The 11,445-nt window shown below is 32.7% G+C and overlaps 1 long non-coding RNA gene across 1 annotated transcript; it reads right to left on the bottom strand.

The window, feature by feature from the left end:
* Nucleotides 1-316: 316 nt before the first annotated feature.
* LOC127874230 (uncharacterized) lies at nucleotides 317-10,492 on the bottom strand. The gene is made up of 4 exons (XR_008046722.1): nucleotides 10,246-10,492; nucleotides 9,739-9,993; nucleotides 9,436-9,576; nucleotides 317-1,831 (listed from the first exon to the last, which is right to left on the bottom strand). It is a non-coding gene; the product is annotated as an uncharacterized LOC127874230 (long non-coding RNA).
* Nucleotides 10,493-11,445: the final 953 nt, after the last annotated feature.

Raw genomic sequence — 11,445 nt, 5'->3', positions numbered from 1 at the left:
TGATTACATAGATTTTTGTAGATACAAAATGCTCGTTTTTATTTATTTGTGGCCACAATTAATTCCCGCGAATATATCTATTCATACGACACACGAACATCATTGGAGTGTTCATGTGTCGTATGAATAGATATGCAAAACAATAATAAAAACGAGCATTTTGTATCTACAAACATCTATTTTACCAGACCACATCTGACGTTGAAATTTCGGCAATTGCCATAAGGAACACTGATTTTTAATTGGTAAAGTTTATTTTACGAACAATTGTACGAAATTTGCGTTGATTTTGAATAGTAATGTTACTTTAAAGTTAATATTTTGTGCCAGGCCATAACGTTTGTCGTGCTTAATGAGTTTTCAAGAATAGACCCAACTTATCATCAAATAAAGACAATGTGTCTTATGCAATACCACTTTGCCTGCTTTCGGTCAACATCAAAATAGACATTTGGAGATTTCGCATATTTTATATATGTATACAGAATGTCCATTCTTGTGTTCGACTCATAACTTTGATGTGCATTATATTATTTTGACATAAATTGTGAAAACTATTACCATATGAAGACTTCTTGTCTAGTGTAATAATCCTGTTGCTTGCATCCATTTCAAGATAGCATTGGATTCTTGAAGTTAGTCATTATTATAGAAGCAGTAATAATAGATATTAATTTTAAATTTCGGTTCTATTTCTTCCTAGTGTATTGGCAAAATGTCTTAAAACATTAAGACGACATCTTGTATTCAACTACTATGATGCTTGTTTTAAGGTCAATGTCACAATTATCAAAAAAGCCTTAAATGAAAAGTATATTATATGACTGTTAGAAACAGGGTATGTTAATTGTTTACCTAACGTCTGTTACACAATACCGGAACCTATTTCTGTGTACAGTAACATACAGCGGGCGTATCAGTGTCATTGGCCCATTTCACGTTGTATTTTGTTTTTCGAAGCACATCATAGTTCCTTCGCTTGCAACTTTGTACCTAGTAATTCCTGGTTCGTTACTGAAAGGTGTGTGGCTCTTGTACAAGTATTGCAATTGGTAGGTGAGTGTATGTTTTTAATTGATTTATGATATTATTAGTTAATATTCAAACTTATTTCAAATTAATTAACGGAAAAACATTAATTGCGTGTGAGTGATAAAACGTTTGTTTGTTTGTTAAGAATAGTTTTTCTAAATAATTAAAAATGCTTTCTCGTTTGCATTTAAAGAAATTTATATTGAAGCATATTTTTTCTTGAAAAGCCAACGATTTTTGTATCACATGTCGTCAAATAGCTTTTATATATGTTACATTTTACTATTTACGATATTAACTATTTTAACTTTTAATCTAAAGATCAATATAATCAAAAATAAATCTGCCACACGAACATGGCTTCTAAAAGGTCAATTATAAAGGGATCATTGAGTGGGATTTATTTTCAATTGATCGGGAGCGGAAAGCAGACTTAAAGGAATGGCTTTTAAACATTTTCTTTAAAGTTTTAGCAAAAACCTAAAAGAAGCGACTTCTATCATTGATATATCTTTCACTAGCAAGATCCCTTGTGCCAAGATTTTTTGTTTATTTGACATGTCAAAAATTTATGTATAATTTGAAATGAATGGCCTGCATACTCTTATATTTGTTTTCTAGACTTCGGTGATATTTTTATGTTTAAAATAAACATGGTTCATTAAGATCGTAATTGAATACAATGGATGCAATATTGTATCCATATGCCCCCAGATAACGAAGTGTTAAGGTGGATTCACTGGTTTTGGGTGGTCCGTCCATCCCTTGCGGATGCTTGATTACATGTCCAAAGCATATACTGAAATGAAAAAAATATGGTTTAAACTTAATAAATCGTAAGATATAACCCGAACAAGGGAGGTCCATAAGCTATATAATTACTCCTGTCATTGTATTTTTATTTCAATTTATGAAGCGAGCATCGCTGTTAACCAGAGTCATACTCTGGCCCAGTCTCCCATGGTTTTAGTTGAGCACATAAATTCACATTGAACGTTTGTGATCACCTTTTGTCCGTTGTTTGTCGAACGCGGCCTCTCTAAGCAACATTGACCGTCGAATCGCCCTTACACTTGGTCATAAAATATATCTAGATGAAGTCTCGCCCGAGTTAGACAACAACAACAACGTATGAACGGTCTTGAAATTACCTTCTTTCCTAATGGTCGCGGAACATGTGGTCAAAACACATGTTCTAATAATCTTTTTCGATGATGTTACATTTCCGTAGAAAAACTTGGCATATACGAGGCAGCTCAGTTCTTCTTATATGGCTTAAGTTAAACCTTTTGAACACTCAATACATGCAGTACAAAGTTCATTCCAATTTTTGAGAACTTTTTTTCCAAATAAATTTACTGAGTTCAAACATTCAAACCTAAGGCCAAAAAGCGCAGTCGTCATTAGTCCGCTATAGCGAAACCTTGTGAACAAGGTAGAAGAAATAATGTTTGCAAAATCATCGAGGCTAATTTCACTCTCGGTCATTCAGTGTTTGCGTAATATATGGTAAGCTGCAGAGGAAGCTTTCGGATTCATGTAATCATAGTCAATTGTTTTCGTGATTTATGACTTTGTTCTATTGTAGAAAATAATATACCGCAATGCACTTTCATCATGCAAATTGATCTAAAGTGCATTTCTGGTTTAGTTAATTTGCCATACAAACGAAAGCTTGTAAATAATTAATTTCATTCACAGAATATGCACACTTAATGAATTTCAAAGTACATCGATTGAGTCCTTTAAAATGGCGAACTGGTAACAGAGTCCTTTTATGATTGGAACTGAGCTGAATATCATTATTTTCTGATTTGTTCGCCTTTATTATGGTAACTTGTTCTCAACTCTCAAAGCACGGATAATGTAAACGTGGCTGTATCCGTTATTCACATTATCGACAAGCTTTTCAGATTCCTTGATGCCGCACTGCGTGTATCGGGTAGAGCGGTTACAAGTTTGATTAGGTACGAAGGCATTGATTTTCAATCTAGCTGTGTTTTCTAGCTGCACGGAAAGCAGAGAGTATAGTGGGATAGTTACTCGTAAGACTGATCTAACTTCTGGTTTCGAGTCACAAAGTTTGAGTTTTTTTACACAGGCATACACATTTGATTATCAAAACAAATGCCTGTTTACCCTTGTATGCACGTTTTCATATAAAACATTATGTAAATCCGATCGAATAGTATCCATTAATATTTTGATAATATTTTGAAATCGATATTGCATGATTAAACTATAAAAAAAATCGGTGACGGTATTCAAACCTGACCAAATGGTTAAACATACATTTTGCCTATTTGAACTATTACAAAAAGACGTATTTAAAGTCATTCATTATCAGTCGCAATGCCAACGGGGAATACATCGAAGTTTTTCAAATAACATATTTTTTCCGTGTAAAGGTATCCATACTTGACAGTATGCGATAAAATGGACTCAACTCAACTCAACTCAACTCAGTTTATTAAGTAAATAAAGGCCGTTGGCCCTAAATACACAGTATTTATAACAAAATATTACACATGTTTGTAGTTGCGAACACATCATCTTAATACTAAAATATGTCAACAAATTAAATTGTGTTAATGTTACATTAAAATATATCAGCTAATTCAATTTTGTTCAAAAGATGATACACATACAAACACAATTTCAATAGTGTGTCAATATTTGTTTTGCTCATCAGATTATAAAAGTCATGTACAGAATTTCCACCCATATACCAGTTATATAGAAATTCTCTTCGGAAAACGTCATATTTACTACATTGAAAAAACGTTTGGTATTCACAATCAATAATAGATAAATGTTTCACGTTAAATTAAAAATTACAAATTCTCAAATTATATGCAAGATGCAACTGCCTACCAATTTCAATAGTTAATTTGTGATTGGAGCATCTTAACTTGGCAAAGGCAATCTGATATTTTAGCGGAATTTCCAACTGCAAATATCTTTCGGTGTTAAGTAGAGATTTATAATTCTTATAATGGTTACCTTTAGATGCATTGTTAATGTCACTGTGCCAATTTTGTGTGACGCAATCAATTATACACTGACGAAAATTACACATAAATAAGTCTACGTTGCCAACATCCTGAGAGATCCAGACGAATCCGAAACCATATCTAAATATTAAAGATTTAACATGTGTTGCCCAGCAAGTACGCCCGGCGTTATCTATTGATATTAACATTTTATAGCATTGTTAAGGAAATCTTTTATTAGGCATCATTAACCGTTTATACCAATATTTAATGCAATTAACAACATATGTAACAGATATGGATAGTCGGCCACATTCGCCAAGGGCGATACATGTATTAGTATTTTTCTTTACATGCAAAAAATACGTTTACAAAATTTATTTTGGACAGTTTCAATGGCATTTATGTATTCATATCCCCATATCTGTGAGCTGCAACACAATATTGGCCTTCCCATGCTATCAAAAAGTAAAAAGAGTTCTTTAATAGGGAAGTTTCCAAAAGTCCCTTTATAACTATAAATTGAGAAAATTGCTTTTCTGAGCTTGTGAACTCAGTTTTTCTTGCGCCGCGTTCAATGATAATTTGGGTGTAAACAATAATTCCATGTATTTATAAGCGGAAGTGGTATTTATTTTCGTACCCCGATATGTCCAGCGCTCGTAATTTCTTAAAGGTCCGCCATTTCTAAAAACAATAACTTCAGTTTTATCTAAATTAATCTCCATTCCCGTGCTAATGCAAAATTGATTAAAACATAGTGATGAAGTGCAAACACGTTATCATAATATATGATAATTTGCTGATAAATAGCTGAAATAACGAAACACAATATTAAATGTTTGCTCGACATATCTCATTTAATAAATAAAAAACCTCACCGAGGGCCCTACGGCAGAAAAGTGACCAGCCAGGCAGCCTCAAATAGTATTTGGACCAAAGCCGAAGGCTGAGGTCCATATACTATTTTGGGCTGCCTGGCTGGTCACTATTTTGCCATTGTGCCTGAAGTGAGGTTTTCTATTTTTTATATTATACCGAACATTTTTGTACAGATAAATGTCAATAGAAATACAAATAAATAACACAATATAAATTCCATCAACATTTATCAGTTACTATTAATAATATGTACCTTATTATTGTTGTGCGCGAGTCTCGCTGCGAAAGTTGGACACGGACAAATTGTAACAAATGTTACAAATAACTAACATTCTAGCGGGCACTGTGGCACTATTAAATACGCGCGCATCTAGTCAACGGGAGCTATTTCGTCATAGCGCCCGCTGACTAGATGCGCGCGCATCTTTACAGGGCACTGTTCAAAATAACGGGCCTGCGACGTTTATATACGCAAAGAAAACATGAATTTGTCACATGCCATACCCTGTTTCCAATGTAATACAACCATTACGAATATTTTTATCTTACACATGTGTAATATACTTTTAAGCGTTTTAATTGGCTTATTTTCGTTCGATTGACCGATCGCATATTGTTATTTTGCTGAAATGACGTTGCCACGTCAAAGGACGTCACGAAATGTAAACATCATTCGGGATTTATCATTATGATTGCGTAAATATTTATTTAATTTGCTCATTTAAAAGCATGTGATAAAAAAGAGCTGACACTTGTTGTCATTTCATACCATATTTTATTAAACTCGTCAAGGAAATGCGTTATTAAGCTCGCCGAAGGCTCGCTTACTAACAAAATTCCAGAACTCGTTTCACAAAATATGGTATGATATGACAACCCGTGCCAGATCCAATATTTATGTGAGGTATAATATAGTAGTTTAGCCAACCTTTTCACATATTTTTCAAGTAGAGCGTTTTGAGCACCTTATGATTGTAGCTCGTTGTATTTCATCAAGAATTGTAAATCACATTAATACCCAATGTTGTGATTGGTATGCATTTATCGTTTTCAGTTCAAAATAGGTGTGTTTCAATTACATATAATGGTACAAAATGACCAGGTGTTATAATTAAAACAATATTTAAATAATTGACCACACATCAGCGTTGATATGCAAGTGTCTGTCCAATGCAAATGTGCAACTATTTCTTATACAAATAACTAATGCCGGAATACAGAATGAAGATGCCTCTCATAAATGTTTTCGAGGTTTCCCCTATAAAAGGTTCACAAAGGTCCAAATATATGAAAATTAACCATATGAACTTTAAATAGAATAAAGAAACCGAATTTCTCAAATTCTGAACCCCGAAACATTTCTTTACCAATGATTGCTTGCGAATCCATGAGCCCTTGCTCAATAAAAAAATTAAACTATACGCCGTGTATACATGTTTTTTAAACTTGCAAATAATGTGTCTTTCAAAAACTACACATCTTTCCGAGAGGTCAAGGAAATCAACGATTGGGATTTATCTCTGAAAGAATATAATGCTATCATTAAATACTTTACTTGACAATTAAAAATGTAATTAAAAAGAAGTTTCAGTTTTTCGTTTTATTTTAGAATGGTTTTAAAAATAAGAATCTTTCAATATACATGTATATATTGCTTTGCATATTAATCTAATCAAGTCTCTTTTATTAGATGTTTGTGCTTATACAGAAACACATGCGCTTTTTTAAAATTTTCTCACTATACTAAACGCGTATCATGCGAACATTCTTATTTCAGTTTTGTACTACCAATGTGTGTTGTATATTAACAGGAAGGCATTGTGATGCTATTATCAATATGTTAAATGTTAACTACATGCACTCTTAAGTCGCACATCGTAAGCAAAACTTAACTATTAATATTTTTTTTGTTTCAACGGTATTGTTTCCCAAGAATCAGAAAATAATTGCACTCTCGGCCATTCAGTAGTTGCGTAACATGTGCAAAACAGGAGCACAACCGTCAGATATTCAATGGAACTGTTTTCATACTTTGTTTTGTTTCCCTTGTAGAAATTAACATAACGATACACACATTCGTTAGGCATGCAGTCATGGAACTTTAACCGATTATCATTTTCTGAGGTTAATGAAGTTGCATTTCGCACAAATGCGTGTCAGCAATCTTATTCACAGAACGTGCACATTTAATGAATTTAAACGTTAATTGATCAATTCTATTAGTATGATGCAATTGTTACGGAATGATTTTATTTTATAAATGTGCGCTAACCATCATTCTTTTTCTAAGTTCGCTTTAATTAGGGCAGTTGTTCTCAATTTTCAAATCATGAATAATGTCACGAATATTCAATCCATTATTTACTAAGACTTACTGCGTATATCTTGTAGAACATTGGCGATTTAAATGAGTTAAATGAGATATGATGTAATTGTTTTCTATACAGCAGTGTTTTCAAGTTGCATCATATTGAAAGGAAACATTATTTTAGTTTAGTTGCTGGTTAGCCTTTGCTGGCGTTCGAGGTTCGACTGGCATCATTTTAATTTGTTCCAAACTATGTTGTTATTTATTGAAAATATATCATACTGTTTATTTTTCTTTTGTATAATGTTTCTTTTAAGAATTTTCAATAAATGCACAAAAGACAATTTATGAATATCACAAATGTTGTCTATATCAATGTATGTCTTGTTTTTTATATAATTAAATCATACTGTAAATATGATCGTAAAGCCATTCACCAAAAGTATGATACAAGATTAAATATAGTGAACTATTGAACAATTAACAATAATGAACATTATAACGGAAGTCAAACCTGAAGCGTTCGATGAAAAGATCAATTGAATATATAAACCAATAGGCCACATCGATTAAATACTTGAGATTCAGGTAGGTTACATGTCATTAATTTGCTTATCGGTCACAAGAAGTCAACATGACAACGGCGAAATATAATTACGTGCCAAGTTGAGCACCTAATGCTTGTGGTTGTTTGTAATGATCAAGTGTGAATTGATTGAAAATCATACTAATTTCCCATTAAATAATTCTTTTTTTTTTACAGTAACTACCATATTGCTTTTTCTACCATATTTACATAATTATATTTGTTATGACTTGATGGCTACATGTTCTTATCGTTTTGAAAGTGATAATTTAGCTGACAGGAACATAATACCATATTGTATTATTAAGGCGCCATTTTAATGAATTAACTGCCATACCTGTCTAATAATTATTATACCCCTTGTTGATAATTTATATCAAATTGTTTTTCAATTAAAGCACACCATCTTTTAAAATGTGTTGCTAGTGTTATTTATGTAGTGTTTTCCAGTTATAATAGGGGTGTTTCAATAAAGACATTTGTACAAGAATGACCAGGTATGAATTATTTTATATTATATCAACTGATCAAACACCAGCGATATTTCCTCAATAGATACATCGGGCGACTTCGAATTGGTTTATGCTGTGGTACACACTAAATCATTACGAATAAAATAACTAAAACTGCTTGTAAACCCTCTATATACCACACTTTAACACCCACCTAAATTTCGTGTTCAAGAGGAACTCTGATTTTTCAAACGACCCCAATATGTTTTTCCTAACACTGTGGTGAGGTCTTTTTCAGAGTTTTTGGGTAACAACATAAACTAGTACGCCAATAAGTCAATCGTTTGTCACTTACACTCGCGTTGCTCTAGTTTACAGATCATAACTGTAAAAGGAGTACATGTGTTTTATTAATTGTACTATAATCACACAGTCGTTGACTATAATATGTTTAACAAAAAAATATTTTCATCTGAAAAGTTCTTACTTGAAAAAGATTTTTTCAGTGCCACGTGTTTTGTATGTATACTAAAACGATTCATTATAATTAACACCAAAGCAAAAGCGTGTTTAAAAATATAGATTAATTATTAATGTCTAACACTTATATTCATACATCGATCACTTTAAATTGCTTAATAATTAAGTAAAATGAATCATTAAAAAAAAATATATATACGAACACTTGTTTACATGAAATAACATGGAATGAGCTTTTTCTCATTGGATAAGTGAAACTGTGCGCTAATAAAATTTGAAACTTGCAAATGTCAAAACGTGCTTATGATGGATTTGTCTGCCACAACATGATCGCTTTCTGGTAGGAATATCACCAGGAGTTAACCTATTGGTATTCACCATGCGTTGATCAGGAGCATGCAGACAACCAGATGTACCGACTGCCTTATAGAGTTTGGCCGTGATTTGCATTTCGCAGAAACGAATCGACGTTCAAGATTAATATTCTTTTTACAAGCAATGTTCCTCGAGTCGGTTTCATAGCTCAGTTGACATTGAATGCTTGAATGTATAAATCTGATAAAATGGCAAAACTAATTTCTTACAAGCTTTTTGTTAAATGAATTACCCTATCCGTGACTATTTAAATGAAATCGGCATATTGTATTAAGATAATAATTTAGTATAATGTCCAACCATATTCCTAGACCAGCATACACATACCGTGTCAATGAACTGCTGGACCTGCTCTGCAATAGGTACAGTGATGCAAAAGCCCTCGGCATGGACAAGAGCCACTCTTTCGGGGGCTGATTGCCAGTGATTGGAAGTGTTCCCCTGGGGTATTCAAGAGGCATTGAAGGACTGCAAGAGTTCCACGGAACAGAGGCTTGATACAAGTGTAGATTGTACCTTTTGCCGGAAATACACAGAATTGTATATAACAAAATAAACAGAACTTAAAACATAAGAAATATAGTTAACACTGAATTAAATACATGTTCATTTTTTATTTTGTTAATATACCTTAATGGCCTTTGATAGGTCTGATAAATGTGGTAGCACGTCACACATCATGTGAAACCTAAAGACAAACTGGTAGTTCTGGGAGAACTTGGATAGGCCAGCTGCCCTTGAATCTTTTATTCTTCTGCCTCACGTTCCAAGCTTTTGTAGACAGATGGAAGGCACGTCATCAAGGCACATCTACCCACGGAGCGGAACCAACTGTTGCACGCGCTGGTGTGCACATGTGACGAACGCACAAAGCGCACATCATACCTACAAAAGGGTGTTTAGTTTTCGAACAACTTTTTTGGTCTATAGTTTCTAACCTGTTTATAAAGTTACATTAAGATATACTTTGAAATGTAATAATGTATTTAATGTCATATCTTTAATACAACAAATCATCAGTTTAAAAAACTGTTCCAATTACTTTTTCAAATTTTTTATTCACTTGCGATTTCATGTTGTGATGTTTTTGCTAAAAACTTTTTCTTGAAAAGTTTAGATAAGTAGATATATTCTTACCTCCTTCAACTTATTTGACCCATGGAATATCTTGTTTCCAACTACTGTCGAACCCACTAGAACGCTGCTTGAATCGCTTCGTTGGTGAGTGGGGACTTTCAGGATCACAGGAAACGTCATGGACACTTTCACTTAGTGCACTTTCTGAGGAGGATTCATTATTAGTCCTGACAATGAAATTAGTAATGGCAGAATTTCCTGACACAGGGACTTGTAGTTTCGTTGTTTTTTTTAATTCTGTCATGCACACAAACTAAAGAACAATAATTTGTGCAGGTAAATAGCGTATTCCGTAAATATGAAAGTAACTATTGACTATATATATATATATATATATATATATATATATATATATATATATATATATATATATATATATATATATATATATATATAATTTTATCTGGTCCCCAATGTGCACAAATTATCAACACAACACTTTTTAACATATATTTTCTCGATAAGTACGTATTTAGAAAATCAAAGTCGACAGTCACTATCGAACAAACTAGCGGTTTTATAGTTATTGCACTTCATAAATGTATGACAGTTGAATTTTATCGTTGACATTTTTTGCATATCTGCAAACTAAAAAAACATTTCAATGGCAGATATCTCTTAATGACTGGAAGTGCAATGTGACAGAAACATAACTCATGCGGTCATAATTTCAATAATATTGCCCTTCTAATTTTTCATGCATAGATTTTAACTTCAATAAGAGATATAATAATGAATCTTCATAGCTAAGCTGCTAAAATTTTTGGGAAATAAGTTCTTACCATAAAACTGCCACTGCTCTTTGACACATCGTCATGTGGTTGTGTTTCAGGCACGAATGCGATAATTATAAGTTAAATAAAAGCAAACACTTCAACATATCTAAGGAAAAGCGATGTTATTATTTTGGGAAGTAAAGTAAAGTATTTTATTATTACGAGGCCAAACTTTCAATAACCACGATTTTAAGATTTTTATAAAACCTTTAACACTGCACCAGAATGCGTTTTCATGGAATGCGTGTTACTTGAATGTCATCAACATCAATCTTAACTGCATCATAAAATCCAACGACTAATTCATAAAACTGCATTACGTGCGTTCTTTTACAAAATAATAGTTCAACCACTGAACACCTGATATCCGCAAGCGATAATTAGGTACTTAAACAAATCAGCGTCGATTTTTTTTATTTTAATT

Source organism: Dreissena polymorpha, chromosome 3, assembly GCF_020536995.1.
Source record: "Dreissena polymorpha isolate Duluth1 chromosome 3, UMN_Dpol_1.0, whole genome shotgun sequence".
Lineage (NCBI taxonomy): Eukaryota > Metazoa > Mollusca > Bivalvia > Myida > Dreissenidae > Dreissena > Dreissena polymorpha.
This window is presented reverse-complemented; position numbering and strand designations above follow the sequence as displayed.